Genomic DNA, 25,297 nt, shown 5'->3' on the forward strand with positions numbered 1-25,297 from the left:
CTAAATCCAATTAGATTGAAGGGAAGGGGACACATATCCCACCTCTCAATTAAGAACTGCCAAAGAATTTGTGCATACTGTTTGAAAACCATCACAATTTGTTTCCTTGTGATTTTGCTTTCTATGTATATGTCCTGACTTTTAAGCTTTGTGTTGCTCTAAGCTGATAGGGTTACCAAAAACAGCAAATAAAAATACAGAATGCCCCATGAAACTTGAATTTCAGATGAGTATGATATACTTACAATAAAAGATTATCCATTGTCTATATGAAATTCAGTTTTAACTGGATGGCCCATACTTTATCAGACAACTCTACCGAAGCAAACAGTCCAGTGTGAAAGATGTTAGAGAGATTCACTTATGCCTGTCAGTGATCCAAATGTGATATCTGATTAGATTACTGAATAACCACACATACAGATCCTGAGACTTCATTTCCTCTATTGGTAAGATCAAAGTGAAATCAGTGTTCTGCACCCAGATCTTCACGTTGCTATCTCAGCATGACAGGGAAGTCCTTGGAGACCCGACTAAGTGTACAATTCTACTTCACTCCAGGATTAAATTATCATTAAGTACATTTTTTTTGCAGGTTTTAGAGTGGTTATTAATGGTAATTAGACATAAAAACTCTGTAGCAAAATTATCTTAGGTTTTAAAAATAAAATGTGTTACTTTCATAGACAATTTTTAAAGTAACTGTTTCAAAATGCTTATGGTTACCTTTTTAATCATTCTCTCTGTGTACCCATTTGTTCTGAAATATCCATTTTCTTGAAGATTTTTTTTCCAAATGTACTGCAAATTTTTCAACAACAGAAAACTTGTAAAGAGGTCTCAAAACTATTGTAAGAGGTTTGTCAACCCCAAGCCTTATTGTACAATAAATATATAAAAATACTATTACTATTTTATGGAAATTTACAACATTTAATCTTCTTATTTAGATAACTGAGAAAAAAATATTGAGTAGTCTGCTGAATTTCTATTATGGAACACAGTACTTTATTCATAAATAAATCTCATCTACAGGTTTGTTCACAAAATTTAGGTTATGGGAGATTAAATAATATAGGAGAAGAGTTTAAAAGAGTTAAAGTGCTTTGCATAAAGTAAATAAACAAAAGTAGATGTTGAGCACAGTTGAGTTTCTGCCTCAGGGTGGAAAAAGAAATAGAGAAAGAAAAATTAACCCAGCAATGTAGTAAGAAATGAATACCCTATAAGAAAAGATGACTAATTAAGAAAAAAATACATTCATGTGGGAAACCATAGGTGAAGCTACTTGAGGGGTCTCTACTCCATACAGAACCATGGGGGTCTTAGGTCTTCCCTTGGGAAAGATCCCAGCTTTCCCATGTGTATCAGACCCCCAAGGTGTGAGATCTCTACCCCTGCTTTACTAGTGGGACACCTTGTGTAGCTGTGGAATTGGGTGTAACCTATTGGGAACTGGACAGCCTACCTCATATCTTATTTGGCAAAGAACATTACATGAAAAACCTTTGATGTTCCCCCATATAAATAAAGCAAGCATGGACTCCGTCTCTTTATCTTTCCAGTGTGGAAGCTCAATCCCTAAGATCAAAGAGCTGTTCTGCCCTCACATTTCAAAATTACTTCCTGTGTACTGTGGCTTTTTCACCGTTTTCTTCTTGTAGCTTTTATTCTGCAGCCAGCCTACCTCACGCAGAGGAACCCGGATTTTGTCGCCTGGGTGGGACGAGGGTGAGACATACATACATACCTACACACACACACATATATTCACATAAATTAAGATGCTAAATAATGTTTACTAGATTATTTGCAACTTGATTAGATAATTCTTCCTACATCTCTCGCCTTGAGTATTTTCTTTTCCTACACTGAATATATCACAAGGAACACTAGATTAGAAGTTTTAGCCAATTTTATTAAGCTGGGCTCAGTGGTACACAACTGTAATCCTAGTGACTAAGGAGGATAGAACAGGCAGATCATGAGTTCGAAGACAGCCTCGAAAATTAACAAAGCCCTAAGCAACATGCAACTTAGTGAGACCCTGTCTCAAAATTTTAAAAAGGACTGGGAGTGTGGCTCAGTGGTTCGATGCCCCTGGGTTCAATCCCAGGTATCAAAAACCAAACAAACGAACAAACAAAAGAAACAAAGTTTTAGGCAATTATATTAAATGTAAGAATGTAAAATTAACCCAGTAGACTTAGGGACCATCTAATACACTGGCACTTGGCTGTACTAAAATATATACATGCGATCATGATGGACAGCTGGTATACATTCTTTCCTCAGTTTAGCTTTTTTTAATTAAATTTATCTGTTACTGATACATAAAACATAAAATTGTACATATAAGTGGAATAATATGATGTTTCAATGTATGTATTTGTTATGTAAAGTTTAAATCAGGTTAAACTCATGTATCTCCTCAAACACTTATCGGTTCTTTATAATGAAAACTTTCAAAACCCTTTTTTCTAGCTTTTTAAAATTATTTTTTAGTTGTAGATGAATACATATCTTTATTTCATTTTTATATGGTGCTGAGGATTGAACCCAGTGCCTCTTGCATGCTAGGTGAGCACTCTATCACTGAGCCACAAATTCTTGAAGTGTACAATACATTGCTATTTATCTAGTCTCTCTACTGTACAATAGCACACCAGAACTTCCTGCTCCCACCCAACCATAACTTAACACTTATTATTCAACCTTTCCCCTTCCTGCCGCCCCTTCCCCTTCTTTCTCCAGCCTTTGGTAACCACCATTCTACTCTCTACTTCTATGCGATAGCTTTTTCAGATTCTATACATGAGTGAGATCATGCAGTACCTTCTGTGCCAGTTTCATCCACGTTGTTACAAATGACAGGATTTCATTCTTTTAACAGGTTAATAGTATTTCATGTGCCACCTTTTCTTTTTCCCCTCATCAGCTAATGGATGCTTAGGTTGTCTCTCTGTTCATCTTTTCCATCAATTCAAAAGAAAACATGTCCAGGACTAAAGATAAACAAAGTCCATAGAATGATGAAGAGCATAACTGTAAGTGAAGAACATTATGTCTTTTATTGCTTCCAGAAGTTCTCTCGCCTTTCCCATAGGTAAGCAGTTGTTTAGGAATTTATCACTAATTTGCTGATATGCACTCAGAAAATGGTATGAGCTATGACCACAGTGCTTGCCGTCGGAGGGTGGAAGAAACGAGGAGTTGAAGTTCATTCACAGTTGCAGAGTGAAGTAAGGGACTGAGTGAAATGTACACGAGAGCAGTCAGAAAGAAAGTTAACTCCCTAAATGTTCACAATGAAGGTTTCGTTGACACAACAAGATATGATATTAAGTTAAATTCATACCTAAAGAGAAAACTCAGGTCAAAAAGAAGCATTATCTAAAAATGTAAAACTTATACCAATAATCAGCCAGTATGTTAATAAATAATTTTAAAACTGCAGCCATTTAAACTCATATAATAATGTCAGGATTCCTCTTTCACTCTGAAATATCTCAATGTACAAATACTTTATTGAGTTAAAAGTAAACTCATAAAGTAAACATTTTACAAAATAAATCATATACTATTCCTAGAAATGCCATTTTTATTTAAATTTTATTCTACCCTTTTGTTAAAGTTCACATGCACAGAATTATACATTAATCACCTAAAATTATGAAAAACTTTGTAGGAATATGACAAAATAAGAATTTTATATTCATCATTGAAAATAATCATTGAAAATTGTAATTAAAATTTTATCCTACATTTTATTTGGAACAATTTTGGTTAATTTGTATTGTCTTTGCATTAAACATTCCACTTGTACATATCAGTGCTTGTATTATCAATTGAATTATTTCAAAGTGTTATCTGCTTTTCAAGTCAATACTAAATTAGTAATACAGATTGAGGACATTATAAGAGAAAATTGTTATTTCTTGAAAATTGCTCATAATACTAACTGAATAATCTTTATTTTAAATACGCTGTCAATCATTATCACTATCACAGATGACAGAATTATTTTTAAGAAAAAGAATAAAAGCATTTCCTACAGATAATCATTTCAAATGACAAAAGTAATCATTTGTTCAGTCCAAGAACACAGAGAATACCACAAGAAAGTTCATATTCAAAGACAACCAATGAGAGAATTGTTGTGATTTGGATCTAAAATGTTCTGCAAAGGCCCTTGGGTTGAAGGCTTGGTCCCAAATGTAGGAAGCAAGGTTTAGAGGTAGGACTCTTGGGAAGTGATTGGATCAGGAGGAATCTGACCTCATCAGTGGGTTAATCCATTGATAGATTAGTAATTCAATGGCATATTGAGAGGTGGTGGAAACTATAGGAGGTAGGGCCTACTTGGAGAAAATAGAACACAGGGGGCATGCCCTGGAAAAGTATGTCTTATCCCTAGTCCCTTCTTCCCCTCTACCCCTGCTTCCTGGCCACAATAAGGTGAGCAGCATTCCTGCACCACAACTTTCTGCCATGATGTTTTGCTCACTTCAGGCCCCCCCAAAATAGATGTGGCTGACCATGGATTGAAACCATGAGCCAAAATAAATCTTTCCTCCTCTAATTTGTTTCCTCCCAACCTCAGGTATTTAGTCTCAGCAACAATAAGCTGAGTAATAAAGAAGTTATAGGTTTTCAAAAATCAAGTTTTAAAAAAAGACATACTATAAGTATTTGCCATATCATTCCTAAGCATGCTATTCCTGCATAATATTTTTTTTTCATTTCTTGCTAATTAATGAGGAAAATTCATGTTGCATGATAAAATAGCTACTCCTGGTAAAAATTCCTGATTATGGGACAGACGTTTATCCCACAACAGTTTTGGAAAACAAATTACATTGATTTTTAAGTGTTTCATGATATTTTCTCTTTTTTTATTCTTTGAAGATTTACTAAGTGCTTAGTATTTGTCAGGAACTCTCACAGAGGTTTTTTCCCTCCTCTCCTTATACAAGTAAGTAATTGAAGATGCCTCCAATCTAATATTGCTGCTTGCAAACAGTCTTAAAGCAGAAAACTATAATAATGCAAACCACAGGAATGTAACTGCACATATTCTTACATCACATTTAGATCATATACAATTAATATCATATGTTAAAGCTGTTTCAGTAAGGTGGGGTGTGTGGTGGTATTTCAAGAATCCATTATCGAAAATGTATGTCTGTATCACAAAGACCTAGAAAATAGTTCTTATGTTACTCAATTTTCTGTTACAGTAACAAATACCTGAAGTGATCAATTTATAAGGAAGAAAGGTTTATTTAGGCTCCTAGTTTGGGCAGTTTCAGTTCATGGCTCAGTGACCCCTTTGCTTTGGGTCTATAGCAAAGCAACACTTCATAGAAAGAAAGTATAGAGAACATATGTTCACCTCATAGCTGGGAAGTAAAGAGTGGGAATGGGGATGCTGGGGTCCCATCGTCCACTTGGAAATCATGACCCGAATCATCTAAAACCTCACACTAGATCCCATATCTTGAAGGTTCTACCACCTCCCAACAGCACCAAGCTGGGGACCAGGCCTTACACATGGGCCTTTGGAGGACACTCATCTGAGCTACAGCATTCTTTAACTTTCAGAAATATGCTACCTCTAATTAGAAAGAGGAGAGAGAAGCTTCCAATAGCATTACTTATATGAGGGCTGTAAGAAGTTTAAAGCATTCATTGTACTTCTCACAAAAAGAGATAAAGATGATCAGAACCTGAAATCCAGAACCCTCCACCAATCAACCAACTCTACAGGTTGTTAGGGAAAATAACTTTAGGCCCCTAGGGGTTATTACCATTGCATTTTATCTACATACCCTGATGTAGAACATCTAAGTTCCAGCTCTGAAGATTATTATGCCCCTCTAGGAACAACCTGAATTAAAAGTCCTCTGTGGGCAATTTTCCCTAGAAGTGTTTCAACTCTGATGAAGAGAATAGAAATATGAATCAAAGAGATTTTCCAATATTTCTTAAACTGTGGCTTATACAGTTTATTAAAAATAAAAAAGTTAATGAGGAACAGAGATCCAACATGGCGGCCAGCGAGGAAGCAGCGATTTCAATATCTCCACATTAACGGGATCAGAAAGACCCATTAAAACAGCTACATTCTACCTACTGAGGAACTTCTAGCAAAATTCCGTTAAAAGGAGACCTGCTGGGAATTAGTAAGTTTATTAGAAGTGACAGTTTGTCCCAGACAAGTGAATCTTGGCCGGCCATGCGGGCGCAGAGGTCCAATCCCGCGGCCACCGGCTGCTTCTGCAAGCGGCCGGTGGCCCGGAGCAGCACAGCGAGAAGTGTCCCCGCCTGACCCGGCAGACGGCCCGGCCATCCCGGCTCTCCTGGCGGCGCTGCTCTCGCTCTGCGAACGGCCGCCCCGCCCGCCCGGCTCTTAGCCACGCGGCCGCAGCTGCCTGGCTCTACAAGTGGCCCCTGGCGGCCTGGCTCAGCGAGAAGGGTCCCCACCTGGCCCGGCAGAAGGCCCGTGCCCTCCCGGCTCTGCTAACGGCCCCGCCCACCCGGCAAACGGCTCCCCCCCCCCAGACGACGTGAAGGGAATCTAACCAAGCCTTTATGAAATAGCGAACTGGGAACTAAAACCAGAGATTGTGTCAGACCAGAGACAAGCCAGTTCCACCCCTCCCTTTGGACACTCCGGCAAGGAGCCAGGGGCCCGCCATAGCAGAGAGGGGAAGTCACCAAAGTTCCGCCAAAGAGATTCCTTCCCAGCGGAATCTACTTTAGCAGGTGTGTGACTCCCACCCACATCAGATACAAACAACTGGGAAACTTCAAAATCTCTCCGTAGGCGCGACCATAAGGGCCAAAGGACTCTCGACCCCCAACTCCCCCTACTGCCAGAGACGTGGGCGTGACTGTAGGGGCAGAGGGAAGCAGAGAAGACTCCCCACCCCCAACTCCCCCAACCGCCAACTGAGAGGGCATGACGGTAGGGGCGGAGGGAAACAGATGACACTCCAGACCCCCAACTCCTCCTACCGCCAGCGGAGTGGTCGTGATTGTAGGGGCTGAGGGAAGCAGAGGGGATCCTCGACCCCCAACTCCCATTACCACCAGCGGCGACACCAATGGTCTTAGCCACCAGATTCCGAAGGTGTGCCCACCAAAGGGGTCCATAAAAATTAAATTATTGACTCCCAGACCACAGCTCCACAGCACTGGGGCTTAGATGAATGACAGAGAGAGTGCTCAGTCGTTAGGGAAATAGAGCACTCGGTGGGGCTGAAAGTGTAACCAAATCCTTGGGGAACTGCCTCTGGTGAGCAGGACCTGGCTGGCTGGCAGGAGGAAGGGGAGGAGGGGCCGTAGACGTGAAACAGCTCTGGACCAACAGGATTGAGAGACTCCCAGGAGCCGCCTTACAGGGATTGCTGTTGACACATTGAGGGCAAAACTCAGCCCGGAGGGCACAGCTTTGCCTATGGGAAGAGAAGAAAATCGATCTCTAAGGCCTAATTTTATTTCTTATTTCATTTTATTTTTTTCTCTCCCTTTTCCCTCTCTCTCTCCCCTTCCAAGTTTTATTGTACTTTCCATTCTCCTCTATTCTATCTATCTCCCTCTCCTTCTTTCTTTTCAAGAGCACCTTCCTTCCCCTTCCCCCCAACATTCATCCCAAGCATTACGTCCTCCATTTTGTGTAACTGTCTAAATGCAAATAGGTGAATGTTTCGAGGCCGTCTATAGTGCTCCTAAATACCTAGCTTCTACCAACATCCTGATCCAATCGATGGTTAGTATCCCCCTTCGGTAGAGCAATCTTCTAAAGTAGCCAAGACATACTAACACTTATACCTGCATAGCACCTAACCTAAAGTCCTAAGAACAAAAAACATACCACTATACGCATACAAAATCCAGAAGCCCATTATAAATTGAATGAATCAGCTCTAAAGTACAATAAAGCCCAACATCTATAGGCATAAAATCTCCCACCACAAAGGAGAGACAACAGAGATAAACAAAGTCAAAACAAATGTATAGGAGAAAGCAGTTACAAAGCAGTCAAACAGAGCTGGAAAGTAACGTGAACAATATGAAAAAACAAGGGAAAAAAGGATTACAGATAATGTAGGACAACTTAAATCTACAGGAGGACCTAGAAGCATCAGAAACATGGACAGGGAAGAAATCAAGGCATACCTAACTCAGATGGAATGGAGTTTTAGAGAAGACATGAGACAGCAAATCCAAGAATTGAAAGTATATTTTGAAAATGAACTAAACAAACAAATTCAAACTGCAAAGAACGAGCTTTACCAGGAGATAGAGATCTTAAAAAAAAAACCAAACAGTAATTTTAGAAATGCAAGAAACCATAAACCAGATTAAAAACGCTAACGAGAATATTACAAATAGACGAGATCAAGTAGAAGTCAGAACATCAGATAATGAAGACAAAGTTTATCAACTTGAAAAGAGTATAGTCAACACTGAAAAGATGCTTAAATCTCACAAACAATCTATCCAAGAGTTATGGGATCTCGTCAAAAAACCAAATTTGAGAGTCATTGGGATAGAAGAAGGCACAGAGGTTCAAACCAAAGGAATGCACAACCTATTAAATAAAATAATCCTAGAAAACTTCCCAGAGATGAAAGATGGAATGGATTGCCAAATCCTGGAAGCCTACAGGACCCCAAACATCCAAAACTGTAATAGACCAACTCCAAGACATATAATTATGAAGATAGCCAACATACAGAACAAGAAGAGAATATTAAGAGCTACGAGGGAAAGGAGGCAGATTACATTCAGGGGTAAACCAATTAGGTTAATGGCTGATTTTTCATCACAGACTTTGAAAGCGAGAAGATCCTGGAACAATGTATTTCAAACGCTGAAAAATAATGGATTCCAACCAAGAATACTGTATCAAGCAAAATGAAGCTTCAGATTTGACAATGAAATTAAAATATTTCACGATAAACAAAACCTAAAAGAATTCACAGCCAGAAAACCAGCACTGCAAAGCATTTTGGGCAAAATTCTACAAGAAGAGGAATGGAAAAATAGTGCCCAAAACCAACAGCGTGAGGTATCTCAGTAAAGGGGAAGGAAAAAAACCAAAAAGTAAAAACTAGCCAAACTAAAATAAATAAATAAATAAATAAACATGACTGGAAGTACAAATCATATTTCAATTGTAACCTTAAATGTTAATGGACTAAACTCACCAATCAAGAGACACAGGCTAGTAACCTGGATCAAAAAAACAAACCCAACAATATGCTGCCTTCAGGAGACTCATATGATAGGAAAAGACATACACAGGCTGAAGATGAAAGGTTTGGAAAAATCATACCACTCACATGGCCCTCGGAAGCAAGCAGGAGTGGCCATACTCACATCGAATAAAATCAACTTCAAACCTAAGTTAATCAAAAAGGATAAAGAAGGACACTATATCCTGTTAAAACGAACTATCCACCAACAAGACATAACAATTATCAATTTATATGCACCAAATAATGGTGCAGCAACGTTCATAAAACAAACTCTCCTCAAGTTCAAGAGTCAAATTGACCACAACACAATAATTATGGGTGACTTCAACACACCACTCTCACCATTAGACAGAACCTCCAGACAAAAGCTGAATAAAGAAACTATAGAACTCAATGACACAATCAATAACCTAGACTTAACCGACATATATAGAATATATCAACCATCATCAAGTGGATACACGTTCTTCTCAGCAGCACATGGATCTTACTCAAAGATAGATCACATATTATGCCATAGGGCAACTCTTAGTAAATATAAAGGTGTGGAGATAATACCATGCACCATATCTGATAATAATGGAATGAAACTGGAAATCAATGATAAAAGAAGGAAGGAAAAATCCAGCATCACATGGAAAATAAACAATATGTTACTGAATGATCAATGGGTTACAGAAGACATAAAGGAGGAAATCAAACAATTCTTAGAGATAAACGACAATTCAGACACAACATACCAGAATCTATGGGACACAATGAAAGCAGTTCTAAGAGGGAAATTCATTTCCTGGAGTTCATTCCTCAAAAAAAGAAAAAACCAACAAATAAACGAACTCACACTACATCTCAAAACCCTAGAAAAGGAAGAGCAAAACAACAGCAAATATAGCAGAAGACAAGAAATAATTAAAATCAGAGCGGAAATCAATGAAATCCAAACAAAAAAACCATTGAAAAAATTGATAAAACTAAAAGTTGGTTCTTTGAAAGAATAAATAAGATCAACAGACCCTTAGCCATGCTAACGAAGAGAAGAAGAGAGAAAACTCAAATTACTAACATACGGGATGAAAAAGGCAATATCACAACAGACACTTCAGAAATACAGAAGATAATTAGAAAGTATTTTGAAACCCTATATTCTAATAAAATAGAAGACAGTGAAGACATCGATAAATTTCTTAAGTCATATGAGCTGCCCAGATTGAGTCAGGAAGACACACACAATTTAAACAGACCAATAACAAAGGAAGAAATAGAAGCAGCCATTAAAAGACTACCAACCAAGAAAAGCCCTGAACCAGATGGGTATACAGCAGAGTTTTACAAAACCTTCAAAGAAGAATTAATACCAATACTTTTCAAGCTATTTCAAGAAATAGAAAAAGAAGGAGCTCTTCCAAATTCATTCTATGAGGCCAACATCACCCTGATCCCAAAACCAGACAAAGACACTTCAAAGAAAGAAAACTACAGACCAATATCTCTAATGAACCTAGATGCAAAAATCCTCAATAAAATCCTGACGAATCGAATACAAAAGCATATCAAAAAAATTGTGCACCATGATCAAGTAGGATTCATCCCTGGGATGCAAGGTTGGTTCAATATATGGAAATCAATAAATATTATTCACCACATCAACAGACTTAAAGATAAGAACCATATGATTGTCTCGATAGATGCAGAAAAAGCATTCGACAAAGTACAGCATCCTTTTATGTTCAAAACACTAGAAAAACTGGGGATAACAGGAACTTACCTCAACATTGTAAAAGCTATATATGCTAAGCCTCAGGCTAGCATCATTCTAAATGGAGAAAAACTGAAGGCATTCCCCCTAAAATCTGGAACAAGACAGGGATGCCCTCTCTCACCACTTCTATTTAATTTAGTCCTTGAAATACTAGCCAGAGCAATTAGACAGACAAAAGAAATTAAAGGCATAAAAATAGGAAAAGAACTTAAAATTTTATCACTATTTGCGGACGATATGATCCTATACCTAGAAGACCCAAAAGGGTCTACAAAGAAACTACTAGAACTAATAAATGAATTCAGCAAAGTGGCAGGGTATAAAATCAACATGCATAAATCAAAGGCATTCCTGTATATCAGCAACAAAACTTCTGAAATGGAAATGAGGAAAACCACCCCATTCACAATATCCTCAAAAAAAAATAAAATACTTGGGAATCAACCTAACAAAAGAGGTGAAAGATTTATACAATGAAAGCTACAGAACCCTAAAGAGAGAGATAGAAGAAGATCTTAGAAGATGGAAAAATGTACCCTGTTCATGGATAGGCAGAACCAACATCATCAAAATGGCGATATTACCCAAAGTTCTCTACAGGTTTAATGCGATGCCAATCAAAATCCCAACAGCATTTCTTGTAGAAATAGATAAAACAATCATGAAATTTATATGGAAAAACAAAAGACCCAGAATAGCAAAAGCAATTCTAAGAAGGAAGTGTGAATCAGGCGGTATAGCGATACCAGATTTCAAACTATATTACAGAGCAATAGTAACAAAAACAGCATGGTACTGGTACCAAAACAGGCAGGTGGACCAATGGTACAGAATAGAGAACACAGAGACCAATCCACAAAATTACAACTTTCTTATATTTGATAAAGGCGCTAAAAGCATGCAATGGAGAGAGGATAGCATCTTCAACAAATGGTGCTGGGAAAACTGGAAATCCATATGCAACAAAATGAAGCTGAACCCCTTTCTCTCACCATGCACAAAAGTTAATTCAAAATGGATCAAGGAGCTAGATATCAAATCAGAGACTCTGCACCTGATAGAAGAAAAAGTTGGCTCCGATCTACATATTGTGGGGTCGGGCTCCAAATTCCTTAATAGGACGCCCATAGCCCAAGAGTTACATACAAGAATAAACAAATGGGACTTACTTAAACTAAAAAGTTTTTTCTCAGCAAGAGAAACTATAAGAGAGGTAAACAGGGAACCTACATCCTGGGAACAAATTTTTACTCCTCACACTTCAGATAGAGCCCTAATATCCAGAGTATACAAAGAACTCAAAAAATTAAACAATAAGATAACAAACAACCCTATCAACAAATGGGCCAAGGACCTGAACAGACACTTCTCAGAGGAGGACATACAATCAATCAATAAGTGTATGAAAAAATGCTCACCATCTCTAGCAGTCAGAGAAATGCAAATCAAAACCACCCTAAGATACCATCTCACTCCAGTAAGATTGGCAGCCATTATGAAGTCAAGTAACAATAAGTGCTGGCGAGGATGTGGGGAAAAGGGTACACTTGTACATTGCTGGTGGGACTGCAAATTGGTGCGGCCAATATGGAAAGCAGTATGGAGATTCCTAGGAAAGCTGGGAATGGAACCACCATTTGACCCAGCTATCGCCCTTCTCGGTCTATTCCCTGAGGACCTTAAAAGAGCATACTATAGGGATACTGCCACATCAATGATCATAGCAGCACAATTCACAATAGCTAGACTTTGGAATCAACCTAGATGCCCTTCAATAGATGAATGGATTAAAAAACTGTGGCATTTATACACAATGGAGTATTATGCAGCACTAAAAAACAACAAAATCATGGATTTTGCAGGGAAATGGATGGCGTTAGAGCAGACAATGCTAAGTGAAGCTAGCCAATCCTTAAAAAGCAAATGCCAAATGTCTTCTTTGATATAAAGAGAGCAACTAAGATCAGAACAGGGAAAAAGAGGATGAGGAAATGATTAACATTAAACAGAGACGAGTGGGGTAGGAGAAAGGGAGAGAGAAGGGAAACTATATGGAAATGGAAGGAGACCCTCATTGTTACACAAAATTACATATAAGAGTTTGTGAGGGGAAAGGGGAAAAAAAAAACAAGGGAGAGAATTAAACAACAGCAGATGGGGTAGAGAGGGAAAATGAGAGGGAAGGGGAGGGGGGGATAGTAGGGGATAGGAAAGGTAGCAGAATACAACAGTCATTAATATGGTATTATGTAAAAATGTGGATGTGTAACCAACGTAATTCTGCAACTTGTATTTGGGGTTAAAAATGGGAGTTCATAACCCACTTGAATCAAATGTATGGAAGATGATATGTCATGAGCTTTGTAATGTTTTGAACAACCAATAAAAAAAAAAGTTAATGAGAATAGCGATTGGATTATAACAAATTAGTCTCTTAGTGATGGGTGGCAGTGAATACAGCAGTCTACTTTTACCACAATCACGAAGATTTTAAAACCACTCAACTTAAAACTGAAAATATTCATCCTTAACCATTAATTCCAAGGCATCTCTGGCCTGGGCTCTGCCCTGGTCTTATCAAGCCTACAGATGAAAGAAGCATCTCCAGTGCAGAAGGTGGCCCCAAACCCAACCTATCTGTGACCGGGCTGCCAACCAAGGGTTTATGGAGCTTCTCTCTTCCTGTACTACCTGCTCCCTCACACTTGTTGTGGCCTTGTGACTTACTGTTCCCAAATGAGATGTGATTGCAAGTGCTCGGGGTCATTCTAGGAGAGGTTTGAAAAGTTGAAGTATGGGGGCTGGGGTTGTGGCTCAGAGGTAGACCTCTCACCTAGCATGTATGGGGTACTGGGTTCGATCCTCAGCACCACATAAAAAAATAAAATAAAGGTATTCTATATTCCTACAACTAAAAATTAAATATATATTTTTAAAAGTTGAAGTATGGTTTCCCTAACCCTTAAATTCCTTCATAAGTGTGGAAATGGGATAAATTGTCACTCAGCCAGCATCCTGCACAAGAACAATGTGGAACTGTCTCCAGATGGTGGACTTGTGATATGAGACAATGAAGATGAAGTGTTAACAAGAAATAAACCTGCTTTTAAGCCACCGAGACACTGAAGATTGTTTCCACCAGCCTGACACATTCTTAACTCTATTATTCCCTATTAGATTCCACCTGAGCCCTACTGTCAAATTGAGTCCCTGAGTATTTCATAAAATCAGGGCCACTATTCTATTGGTAGAACAAAAAGAGAGGAAGGAGTAGCTTCAAAGTAAATGTTAACTGTACTTGTGATGGGAATTATATTTAGAATTAAAACTCCAGTTAAACACAAAATAAAATTAAATTAAAAATAATTAGAAGGTCTACCACCTCAAAGATGGCAGATCTTCCATCCCTACCCCTTGTATGCTTTTGATCCTTTCCAGGTCTGTCTCCTCTGGCTCTCTCTATAGGCTAACTTATGCAGGACATTGCGACGACTTCCTAGGAACAGCCCATCACTTAATGACATTTGACTTTATTACAGTTCTATGGAACATAGGTATGAAACACAATTCCACATAGCTACTTTCAATCAATATCATTTTCTAGAAATTACTACCTACAATCAGTTTCATCACTAAGCAATCACCTATTTAAAGGCAGGGTCAAAGGTGTGAGCCAGGTTAGTTTTCATTGTATGACATACTTGTTTAGAACTCTGTGATATAAAAAATGGATTTTATCTTTTTAGATTGTTACCACAACTTTGCAGTAGCAGAATGATTTTATTGTTTCCCTGTTGTGGCTTAAAAACTGTCTTGGAAAAGAGAAATTGCTGCAAAGTTATTTATACCATCAAAACTCAAACCCAGTTTATTATTCATTCTATCATTCAACAAATAATTATAAGTACTGAGGATACAGCGATGAACAAAACAGACAAAAATTATTGCCCTTTGGAGGTCACAATATAGAAAAGGATGACAGAAAATAAACTAAATAAGTCATCATATGACATACTAGCAAGTGATAAATACCATGAAAACCACAAGGCAATAAGAATTTTTTATCTAAGTTTCCAGAGTGGAGGTGTCTTACGTTTTAAAATAGAGTAAGAAGGGAAAATATTCATAAGAAAACAGCACTGAAGGAGTTGAGTGCGTGCATCACGCCGACAGCAGAGGAGAAGACTTCCAGGAGGAAGGAAGATCAAGGGCAAAACAAGAGCCTGCCAGGCTTGTGGAGGAACAGTCCAATAAAAACAAAGAATAAGGAGATTTTAAATGTCGGACAAAACCAACAGCTCAAAGTTTACTAGTGTTGGATGAAACCAAATTATAACAAAGTTATACAATGCTTTTCTATAAAAGAGAGGGAAGACAACAAAAATAAGCTTAAAAATAGTAAAATTAAGTATCTTAAAAACAAGAAAAAGGAAAGCAAAGATAAGCTCCAGTAATTAAGAATACAAATTATTAGTGCTGTAAAGATTAGAAGAATAAATAAACAGTGGTTACAAAGCATTGCATACACAAAATGTAAAGAAAGCAAAATGCTTAGTGCAGAAGATATCAAGAATTTCTTCATTTTTGACTATTTGTCTGAAAATTCAAAGTTCTTTGAAAGGATCTCCAAGGAAAGTCTCTAAATGAAAAGCAGAAGCCCAGGTAACCAGGGCCCCTGGCCTCATGACCTTTGTCATCTCTGGCTCAGATCCTCTTATTTACCCTCATCTGGGTCCATCCAGCATTCAAGCAGTAGCAGTGGAGACAGCCATACCCACAGGGCCAAGTCTCCCCGGTGTATTCCTGACTCTCCGTTTCTCCCAACCCCCAAATCTGCATGGTGCAATTGACTGATGTGGCTCACTTCCAGTTCTTTGTGCTTTGCCATTTAGAGGTGCTATAAATGCATAGGCATTCATAGATGATACACACTGAATAGCAATAGAAAAAAAGTTGATTTTGAAGAAACATCTCCCTTCCTCAAAATGTGTATCTGCCAAAAAATAGACTGATTATGAACAAAATAGCCCCAAAGCCCAATATTCCCTTTTCACTGTGTTTTTCACCAATCTACTACCAGTATCAAGAGTCAGTATTTTTAAATCTTAATTTACCATCATTTTGTTTGAAATATCAGCAGATTTTAGAATGCTAGGGTTAGAAGATTCAGAAATTTTTGCAATTTTATCTCTCTGCTATAACCTATAGCCTAAAATAATTCCAGAAAATCTATCTTACTGTTAGAGATTTCCAAAGATGGTGATTTTACAGCTTTCCTTAGTAACCATTTTAACATTTAACAATTTACATTGCCAGAAAATACATATTGAGGAAGGAATGAAGAAAAACAACAACAACAAAAAAATCAGTTCTACTTGAAAGCCAAAGAATTGCAAAGTCAAAAAGAAGCACATAAAGAATTATAATATTTGAGATGGATGTTTGACTTTAAATGATAAAGTTGAATATCAGTTAAAGAAGATGTTTGGAGAAATCACTACTTTACTCAAAACAATAGAAGATAGGCCAGCTGCTGCATGTGATATAATCTCTGTCCCAACCCTGAACTCTGTGGGACCAACAATGCCTTTTCCTCCAGATGTTCCTAATGCCATGACAAAGAGTCAACTCAAATATACTTTGCACCACAAAGAACTCCAGCCCAGGACTAATTTTACCAAACATGGATGTGCACAATATTTTAGTAGTTATAAGAATCAACAAATTAACTTGTCAATAACCTCATTTATAGGAATTCTATATGCCTAATGAACATGGTTAATATTTGACAATTCAGTCTTTATGAATTATGTGTTAAAAGGCTAATCAGATCACTTAGTTATTCATTTTACAGGTTTTCAAGATAGGAAAATGTCTCAGAGAAAACACTTAATGAATTGGAACAACTTTCCATAGTCTAATGTTCAGAAACAGATTCAAGTCAAAAAAGAATAAGCTCTAATACTGAACTCTCATATATCTAACATAGTTGTTCTTCTGGTATGTAAGTACCCATTACACAAATGCATCATTAGAAATTTATTGGGTTTGGAGAACCCTAGACCATGAGAAGAGAACATTGTGTTTCTTCAATCAAATCACATCCAAATATGGAAATAGGAAAAAAATTAAAAACAAAAAAAAAAACAAAAAGAAAAGTCTCACATCTTTCAGTGCAGTTTGTATAGAAATTAGTTTTCTTAGAAGGCAAGAAGAAACGTGACTTTCACTATGTGCTGTTTTTCATTTCATTGATAACCCTGAAAATATTAAAGAAACAAAAAGGTAGGCATGTGTATTTTCTGTTCCTACTTGTCAAGATATTTATGAATTTGCACAAAAAGAAAGCAGAACCAATCTGAATCTTTATACAAAAGTTAAATTGGCACAAGCTGCAATATTTTATAAAATGTTCACCCAAGATGAATCATGTATCTCCATCAAGGGAGGAAAGAAGAATCACTCTACTTCTTAAACCACCAATATTTTTCAGTTTTACAGTTTCCATTACCTATTTTAAAATGTACAACTATGTGCTTACAAAATTTTCACATGAGAATGCAACTTTTAAAATTTGTAGAAAAATGGATAATCCTGTTTTAAATGAAGTGTAAACGACTTAAACATTCATATCCATTAACCAGAGATAATCACATATATGATGTTTTTATATTATCATGTGTTTTTAAAATTATATTATTTCAAATAAAGTCATTAATATTTTAATATACTTAGTTTTTAAATAAGATTTTAATGAATGGTATGGTGGTAAAGTCTTGGTCAATAAAACATCATCTTCATTGGTTACTAAGATATTCTGTATGTATAAACATACTATGGGTTCAGGTTGTAACTTCAACACATATCAACTATGTCACTTTTAGAAATTACTTAGGTCTTGAGTGTCTCAAACTACATACCAAGATATTCTCAGGAGCACTATGGGATATTTTAATTTTCCAATCATAACATAATGATGTTCCACATTTTTTCAGTACAGTGCAAATAATATCAACATTAGATCATGATACATTCTTTAATGATAGCATGTCTTTGCAAAGCTGGGCTTTCAGAAACTCATGTAACAATAAGCAAATATCACTTGAAAATAAGAAATGAAGAGCAGCAGTCTTCACTCCAATGACAAGTTTAAGAGTTGTGCAGTGTTCAAGAGGAGCGTTCATCCTAGTGGTAATTGTGCTTATTTATGAATGAGGTAAATATTCATTTTGCTTTTGACTAATGTATATTTGACCTTCAATTGATTGCTATGTTGTTGAGAATTAAGCTCTTATGAAGGTTTTGGAAATAGCAACTTAAAAGGTAAACTTTGAGGTATGTGTTTAGGCCAAGGGGTATCTTAAAAATCAAAAGATACTAAGGACTCCATAAACAGAGAAAGCTGGGGAATCTCTGACTTTATCCCCTTGAGATGGATTTTCTTTATCTGTAAAATAAATATACTACCTGTTTCATAGAGCTGTTGCAAGAGAATCAGAGTACTTATAAAAGTGTCTGACAAAATGATCCCAGAAATTCTATGAATTTTAATTCTTCCTCTTCCTGAATAATTGAAGTTTTCATTTTTGCAATATTATTATATGAAACATTTTCTTTGCTGTCTTATGTACATTGCTACTTTCTTATATAATATTTGAAACAATCTGTTTTATCTATTCAGTCACACCTGAAAAGATGCTCATAATTATAATCCCAAAACATAGCAAAAAATAAAAACATCTTATGAATTATCAAACTTAAGGTACAATATATTCTGTATATTTAAAAAAAAATTGAGAGGAGTTTTAAAATAAATAATTTCCCTGATGCATGTGTAGAAACTCAGTGTTAACCAGAATTTGGCTAATTTGATGCCCTATTTTCCTGAAAGTTTGTTTGTAAATGAATTCAAAATCATGCCATTTTCTCTATATCCTAAAACTAGATAGCTATGGCAGATGATTTGAGAATGTGTGAAATTGCCACATAAATTCTGTTTTCTGTGGGAGTAAGATCCAGTGAAAGCCTTCTGAATACAAAACAGCAGGTTGCAGCTCTATCCCACTTCAGTGAATAGCATCAAATCATTTGACCTCCCCAGGTATCAATTTAATTTCCTCTAAAATGACAGGATCAGTCCTGCTCTACCAGCAGTAAGAGAGACAAACAAAATATAAGCGCAGGTTACTTATACCTTATTAGGAGATACAATTATATTCTTAGAGGGAAAATAAAATTACAACACTTGGGAAAACTCAGAGGCAATGTAAGACCAGATGTCATCAGATGATGTATAAGCAAATTTTCTATTAAATGGATTAAATCTCATTATCCTAGAACATAAGTTTTATTAGTAGCATTATTAATGAACAATATTAAGCAAATTATGTAACTTCTAAAGTCTTAGTTTCTGAGTTTTCAAATGAAAATTATAATAACACTTATTTTATAGGACTGTTATAAAAATTAATTGTGTTACTTTATTTGTAAGGCATTTTGCACATTGTCTATAACCAGGTTCCAATACCTAATTCATTGAGATACTGAGAATCATACTACTGGCATTTTTGGAGCCTGTGATAAAAGTTGAATACCAAAGTTTTTTTAATCCTAGAACAATTTTTAGAGTATCTACTATTTTCTCCTTTTTACCACTGAGGTAGCTGAGTTTCAAAGGATTAACAAACCTGTCCCAGAAGGTGAGGGGCAGAGGCCAGAGTAATAGGTGAAATCATTCCAGTTGCACAGCACACAGTTTACCTCAGCAGGTAGATGTCCACTGTCAAAATAAGGATAAGTACAGGGGGAGAAAATGACAATAAGTCAGCAGTGCTCATGTCTCATGAGAGCTAATATGTCTGCCTGAATATCATAGCAATTCCAGTAGAAAACCAATTTCTTTTTTTTTTTTTGTAGTTCACAGTGTCTGAGAACAATTTTTTTTTTTTATTGGTTGTTCAAAACATTACAAAGCTCATGACATACATTTGATTCAAGTGGGTTATGAACTCCCCTTTTTTACCCCAAATACAAGTTGCAGAATCACATCGGTTACACATCCACATTTTTACATAATACCATATTAATGACTGTTATATTCTGCTACCTTTCCTATCCCCTACTATCCCCCCTCCCCTTCCCTCTCATTTTCCCTCTCTACCCCATCTGCTGTTGTTTAATTCTCTCCCTTGTTTTTTTTTCCCCTTTCCCCTCACAAACTTTTATACGTAATTTTGTTTAACAATGAGGGTCTCCTTCCATTTCCATACATTTTCCCTTCTCTCTCCCTTTCTCCCACCCCACTCGTCTCTGTTTAATGTTAATCTTTTCCTCATGCTCTTCTTCCGTGTTCTGATCTTAGTTGCTCTCTTTATATCAAAGAAGACATTTGGCATTTTTTTTTAAGGATTGGCTAGCTTCACTTAGCACTGTCTGCTCTAATGCCATCCATTTCCCTGTAAAATTGCTGGTGGGACTGCAAATTGGTGCGGCCAATATGGAAAGCAGTATGGAGATTCCTAGGAAAGCTGGGAATGGAACCACCATTTGACCCAGCTATCGCCCTTCTCGGTCTATTCCCTGAGGACCTTAAAAGAGCATACTATAGGGATACTGCCACATCAATGATCATAGCAGCACAATTCACAATAGCTAGACTTTGGAATCAACCTAGATGCCCTTCAATAGATGAATGGATTAAAAAACTGTGGCATTTATACACAATGGAGCATTACGCAGCACTAAAAAACGAAAACCAATTTCTTGACTGAGCCTATGGTGCTTTTCCTAAACCTGCAGATTTATCTACACCCATTGCCAGAGCAATTTTCTTTCTTAATCAGACTCCCCAAAAGAGGGTGCTATGCTCCTGAGAGCATCTTCACTATGCAGAGTTCTCCCACCTACTCATGTAGAGGTCTCCAATCTTGACCGTAATTAGAAACAACAAGAAACATGTCGATTCTGGGGAAAAAAAAATTAATTAATTTTTAATTTAATTTTTTAACACGGTGCAAAATTGCTTAAAAATCAAAAACATATCAATTCTGGAAAAATTAAATCAGAATATCTGGGGACAGGGTACAGAGCTTCAAGTATCAGCAATGTTCACTTCCTCTTTATGAGCTTAATGTGCAGCCAAGGTAGAGATCCCTGAGCTGTCAATGGATGCCTCTGAGTGAAGAGCTGACTTCTGGTTAAGTAAGAGATGTCTTGTGCAGGACTTCCTTTGAAGGAAATACGGCTGGAACTCAAGCATTTTGTGTTGTGCAATGAAGGATTAATGTTGCCTAAAGAGAGGTTTGGCCTTTTTCCTCAGTTCCTGAGAGTTAACTGCTATGCCCTTGGAATATATTCTACTAAACAACAGTGGTTCTGTTTGCCTAACCATCACATGCATGATATCAGCTTGACTCCTGGAGGGGCTGGAGACTACAGTCAGCCAGGTAGAGGTTCAATCAAGCTTCATACATACTCCAGATGACAAAGCTGGGGTGAGTCTCCTTAGCTGACAATACTCTGAGCATGTTGTCACACTTTGATTCTAGGAAAAGATAGTGCTGTTCTCCAACTCCTGCTCCAATCCATTGGTGATATCTGAAGCTCATGTCCTGGACCCTGCTCCATGAGCTTCTTGTTTGAGCTTATTTTAATGTATATCCTTTGCTGCCATAAACACTAATCATGAATATAACAGTTTTGGTGAGTTCTGAGAGTCTTTCTAATGAGTTATTGAACATAAGGGTGTTCTGGGGGATCTCAGAACTTGCAGCTCATGTGGGAAATGAGATTATTTTAGGGACCACCAGAACTTTGCATGTGGCCTATTTAGTTCATCCAACTTGGATGGTCTCCTCTGTGAAGACCCTAACAACTACCACCCTGGGGAATTCTCCATCTGAGTCCTAGCAACACCCTCTCTCACATCAGCATGACTGCACCAGCTTTTCCCTCCTCTAGGAATGTCTACTCATCTTCATCATCAAATCTTTCCTTCTCATTCAACATAACTTGTCACAGGTGTCACTTGCTTCTAGAAACCTCTACACCCCTTCTAGATTTCACGTTAGCCCTTCATGTTCTCATAGGACCTTATACTATATCTGACACCCATGAGTCATAGTGTATCACTCACACCAAAGCTTGTTATTTTTGTTTTCTTGATAAGATTTTGACCATGTTCCAATTTCAGCAGCAAAGAAACAGTGATATTTCATGCTCATCTCTCTTTCATTCTCATTTCTGCTATCTTGTCTGTTTGGTGTTCTAATGATGTAGACATTGTTATGTTATGTGTTATGTTTCAGTTTTATTATTGGCAAGAAATTACTGCAAAACGAAAAATAATTTCAACCAAGAGAAGCAATTAGAACATAAGCAAAGGGAGAAGAAAGACTGCAAAATGTTACTTGTTCAAAGTCAAGGTAGAGGTAGTGAAAGAGTAACCAGCAAGGTGAGATATACAATGATAATCAAAAAGCAATGAAGGCCAAAGAAACTAGAGTAACAATACAGTAAAAAGGACGATTTTGCCTACAAGAGAATGAGTAGATATAAATGAGACTTTCAGAAAGAAAGAATTTTCAGTTTTTCCACATTCTGACAACAGCTTTATTGCTGTGAAAGATGGCATGCATTGCATTTCTCTTTCATGTGTTTTTGATATACATGGTTATTTCCAGTAACTTGAGCCAGTGACAACAGGATTGAACTGAAAAATTATGTTTATAGATTGTGAGTTTCAGAAGGCAGGGACTTTTATCTCTATGTCCCTGGCACACAGCACCAGTCTGGCTCATGTTTGTTAAATAAATGAACGTCCTACCAATAGAAGACAAACCCCAAAGAAGACAATCTCTATTGTGACACCATATTAGAATTATGAGCATCATGGAAACTGGCCAAAACCAGGGAGCATAATCTACAGCACTGACTCCAGAATTTCATTCCTTTGTCTGGTGTTAGTCAGAAATTATCAATGATTTCTCTGGAAAAAAAAGAACTGTAACAGCTGTATTATATTGCCAAATTAATTCTATATTTTTGGTTATGTTTTCTTTATTTGTCTTAAGTAAAAATATCCATTTATTCATTGTGATAAGAAAGAGTAGTAATTGGTTTGTTTTAGTAATATACCAACTCAGCCAAACAGAAAATTCACAACACTATGATAATTGAAAAAAGAAAGAGGGAAAATATTACTGATGTGTGAAATTTAAAAGTATGAACATCATATGTGGAAGCTAAAAAAGTTCATCTCAAAGAAATAGAGAATATAATGGTTCAACAAAGGACAGGAAAGGGGCAGGGGTAGAAAGAGGTTAAATAGCAGGTACCAAAATATTATTAAAAAGGAGGAATACGTTTCAGCGTTCTATAACACAGTAGCTTGACTATAGTTTACAACTTATTATATATTCCCAAAGAGCTTAAAACAGAGACTTTTGAATGGACCCAATACAGAGAAATAATAAATATTTGAGGTGATAGAAATTCTAATTAACCTAATTTGATCATTACATGTTGTATGCCAATAGCAAATTCTCACATTGTACCCCTTAAATATGTACAATCCATATGTAAAAATTTTTAAATTTTTAAATATTTTTTAAAAGTTGGAGAATGTCCAGAAATGCTATGGATGCCTCAGAAGATGAGGAAAAAGCAAACTGTGAAAAGACATTCATGCCTCACCCGGAAGAGCAGTCACATGAGCCAGCCAAGGTGGCAGAGGGAAATGCTGCAGGGCCACTCAGAGTCAGCACCTGCATGAAAGCATTCCTTATGCAGAGAGGTCTTCATGTGGGGAAATATTGTTTGTGAAACACTGAGATTCTAAGATAACATAAGATTTTATATCACTATAAATCACTTGTAATTAAAGATATTTCCCTTTATCAAAATTATGTTCTAATATATTAGAGTTATTATGCATGCATTTAGAAGAGTTTCGTATTACTAAGCTTTCACAAAATAAGATTTCCTGGGATTTATGGTGGAAATTAAGCCAAGGGTAGTCTCATAAGATTAAGAAGTTAATAACAACCCAAAAAGTTTATGTTTATTTAATAAATTATAATTAAATGAGTCTATTTGAGGTTCTGGGAACATGACAATTAACATATTTCTATATTAATATAAAATTTAACTATTTGATTTTTAAAATTTAAAATTTCTCAACTAGCTATTTAATTTGCTTTCACTGCTTTTAAACATGATTGAGATGCATTTTTATGTAATTTTTTAATATAGAAAATATAAAATTTCAACTTATAGATCATAGCATCTATAAATTTATCAAGATACATACATTAAATCATTGAAAATATCATATAAGTTGGCACCTTCTATTAGAGGCAGTTATCACCTATTGGTTATCCCCCAACCAAATTAAGTCATGCTGAACTAAATAAATAGTAGTAAGACTTAAGATTTGAAATGTGAAAATGCACTTTACAAACTTTTAAAACAGGAAATAGAGGCTAGAATGCTATAAAAGTGATGTTTTCTCAGCTACAAGATTAATAATACCCTTAGAATAACATGAATAGTAATTAACCCTCATATTTTTCTTATCCATTGTATATTGTCTTATGTAGTATTATGGATATAATTTCACAAAGTCACACACAAAAAATATACTTTTTTTTCACTTTCCTGAAATTTAGTTTCTTTTTTGAACATCTTATCACTGAGATGGCAAACCTTAATCTTAGCTAATTTTAATTATCAATTGCTGTAGGATTAGGAGAACACATTAATTCATATGGTTCTGTATATATTCATTAAGCTATCCATCATAACACTCAATCATCAGCCCAAAGAGACATTGCTGACAGAACTCTTACTCCTGTCTGCATGGCCCTTTAAGGCCCAGTTCTGTCTGCTTTCTGCTTATTACTCTTAATGACCCAGGAATTATCTCTACAAGATTCTCTGTACCCCTTCAGCCTCAAGATTGACTCTTCTGCATCAAGCAGCCATCCCCTCTCTGAAGCTTTGCCATATCCAAGACCTAAGCCAAAAGTTGGAAGCAGACCCCTTCTCATCTTGAGTTCTGCAAACCTCTCAGATCTTTCCTTCTCTCTAGAGTAACATTTCAGAAGCAGAACTACTCCTCCCTCTCTCTATCTTTCCAAAACCACCAGCACCTTCAAACCTGGGAGAATATTTTGCTATTTCCAGTTGAAAGTCCCCCCACCCTTTGCTTTGAGAGTAGAAGGATCACTTTTTCTATCAAATGTTTTTGTTTCAAACATGACCTAATCTC

This window comes from Spermophilus citellus, assembly GCF_964194105.1.
Source record: "Spermophilus citellus genome assembly, chromosome: 11".
NCBI lineage: Eukaryota > Metazoa > Chordata > Mammalia > Rodentia > Sciuridae > Spermophilus > Spermophilus citellus.